This window comes from Vollenhovia emeryi, unplaced genomic scaffold (assembly GCF_000949405.1).
Source record: "Vollenhovia emeryi isolate VEMERY1.0 unplaced genomic scaffold, V.emery_V1.0 DF939831.1, whole genome shotgun sequence".
Lineage (NCBI taxonomy): Eukaryota > Metazoa > Arthropoda > Insecta > Hymenoptera > Formicidae > Vollenhovia > Vollenhovia emeryi.
The window spans coordinates 15,351-18,576 of NW_011966535.1; positions in this window are offsets into that span (position 1 = coordinate 15,351).

A 3,226-nucleotide genomic window follows, 5' to 3' on the forward strand; every position below is an offset into this window, starting at 1 on the left:
GCAGTATGTCCCATTATGTTGTAGGAATATTCTGAGTAGTTCACCGACCGCCGTTAGGCCGCGCATGGTGACGGCCAAAAACTCGGAAGCAAAATTCAGTCTCGTAGGGTATAAAAGGAGGCCCGCGAGACTGAATTTTGTTTCCGAGTTTTTGGCCGTCACCACGTGCGGCCTAGCGGCGGTCGGTGAATACTCAGAAGCTGGCGCTCACGCGCCCGCACGCGTGTCGCGTAGTGCCGGTTGCCAATTTGTGCCGGCCAAAATCAAGAGGGAACCACTAAAAAATAGAATACTTTTCTTTGGGTGAAATATCTACAGCACATTACTGGAATATTTGCTGTATATTCCAGGAACATTCATAGACATATCTACAGCACATTACTAGAATATTTGCAGTACATTCGTGTACATTCGTAGCACATTCAGATGAACATTCTAGAGATGTTTCTAGAACTTTTGAAGTGCTCCGTTGGTACATTCTATAAATATGCCTCGAACGTATAAAACGACTATTAGAAGATTCCTGGAATCTTCGAATGTTCTTGGCGTATATTCCTAGAATGTTAATGGAACGTTTTTGTGCTATTTGGGTTAATTTGTATATTACACAAATGTTTCCGTGAACTGACAGTTTTTAGGTTAGAAAGGTGCAAAGTGCAGAATCACTCCAGCATCCCCTTAATTATGCACATACCTGTAATAATAAATAATTTAATTGCGCAGTGTATTTATCATAAACATAACGTGCTGTCTAGATAGTTATCGATTTTCCTTTTGGTGAAGTATTATAAATTTTAATTTGGTCCCCAACTTACGAGTCTCTTTCTTGCCTATACGAATTGAAATGAATCAACCACTAAGTTTAATTTTAAATTAAAACAATTTATAAGTCTGTCGCGACTTAAATGATTACAATAAGAAATATTTGAGTATGTTTGACATAAAAAATAAACTTCTTTCAGAAAATTTACTAATATATACTTAATTTTTGCAAATGAAAAATGAAAGTTATTACTCGTGTTTATAATATTATTGATTGTGTAAAGTGTACCATTGACCCTAACCCATGAAATACAATTATAATCATAAAACGACTCGGAAGGTAGAATCTGCCTAATGTCATTAAAATCTTCAACTAAAGATAATTTTGATTGTGTTGTTCCTTCAATTACTCGTAATGAAAAACCTTCGTCATTAATAAATCTATCACAAAGATACAATTGATTCCTTAGAGCAAAAGTATAGGGTCCCATACAGCAAAATACGTTTCTGAAAGGTTTCTGAAATATTTCAAGGTTTCGGAAACATTTCATGTATCATTGATACATTTTAAAAACGTAAATTTGAAATAAATTTTTGAAACATAACGATGTAATGTCCCTAGTAGAAATTGCCCTGCCGGTGCCACGACACTTGTCAGCGCCATGCAAGTTTGCCACGCCAGCGACTTATCCTAAAAAACTGGGAAGGGCCATGTTAGCGCCATGTCCGCTAGGGTGGATCGAAAAATGTCAAAGTTATATATATTTTCGATTTGCTATACCACGGAAAAGTTGCCTTAGGTCCCACATAGCACAGCGACATCACAGTGATGTCAGTGTGATATCTGTTTAAGGATATCCCATATCCCAGAGATATCTTGAGATATCCAAATTACATCAGTGTGATATCACGGAATATCCAAATGTCCGCCTTTTATCACATCTCAAGTTAATATCTAAGAGACATCTTTGTGATGTCCCAAAATAATGTTAATGTGACGTAACATGCAATGGGACGTAACAGAGACGTCCCATTGCATGTTACGTCACATTAATATTATATTTTCTAAATTAACATTATTTTTATTCTAAAAAGATATCCCAAATAGCCCAAGTCCGTCCTGAACGTCCTTGTGCTATTTGGGTAATAGGGGGGTAGTAAAACATCAGCAGGTTACCTATTAAAAAATCTTAATTTTTTTAAACTAATTTTTAAATTGTGTTAAATTATTAAATCATCAAAAGTATATTTAGGTCATTAAAGTTTTATCCATGATTGAGACAACCTGCTGTCGAGTCATATCGGCTCGCCTCTTATACTAATACGGGATGATTTTTCCTTACGAGAAAGGCTAACGCGCTGTCGCCACGTCGCGGCAGTGAGTGGTACTAGTACTGTACTATACTATTCTGAAAATATTATATGCTGGCTAAGACGCCCGTCACGGATTGTAGGGAGGTCCCAGGTTCGAATCCTGGCTGGGGTAATATTTTTCGCAATAAGAATTTTAATAGCTTGATACGGTCAACAAAAATCGCTATAGCCAGTGTAGGTCGATAAAACTTATGAAATTTTGGCTAAAAATATATGTTCAGGATAAATGTCCGAGAGACATCTATACAGGGTGTACCTAAACTGGCGACAAATATTTTAATGACAAGTAGTTTGTAACATTTTGAGACGAAAATTCTAATACGAAAAAGTCGAGGCTATAATAGTTTTCAAATGGGAACAGTTTAAACATCTCGAAAAGCTAGAATTTCGCGCGCTCAGGGATGACAAAATGGCCAATGATAAAGGTGCTTTCTTGAATCACACGTCTTTGACATTAATGAAATTAGTGTAAAAATGTATGCAAGAGTTTTATTAAGAAACTCTGTTTATTTGCAATGAATTTTAGAAATAGTTTAAAATTTTTTTTCAATAGTTCAAATCGAAATTGATTTGTGTCAACTGTCATCAGCACGGTCTTACATACAGGTCCTTCAACTCACAATCAGCCAAATTTTGGTGGTGGGGGTCGAATTTTTAAGCCAAAAATCGTTCGTCTCTTGGCCACGAGGGTCGCTGCGATACATTGGTAAAAGAGCTATATATGTATTCCGAAGGTATTTGACGAGCTGTCGTGGCCGTCGGTTGGCCGATAATCCAAGAATGCCCAAGTTGTGCGTCGTACCAAATTGCAATAATTTGTATGGTGAAAACCGCTCAGTATTTCGAGTGCCAAGAAATGCCGTTCAATATAAACAATGGGTGGCAGCCTTTCCAGGCATTGTTACACTGAAGCCGACACACGCTGTTTGCGACAAGCACTTTAATAAGGAAGATATAATCCGTGAATGGATTAAACGAGACTCGAATGGTCGAATCCCACATAGCACTGACGTAACAAGGATATCCTTATGAAGTTACAGATATCTCAGAGATATCTGAGAGATATCTTTATACAAATGTCTCAGAGATA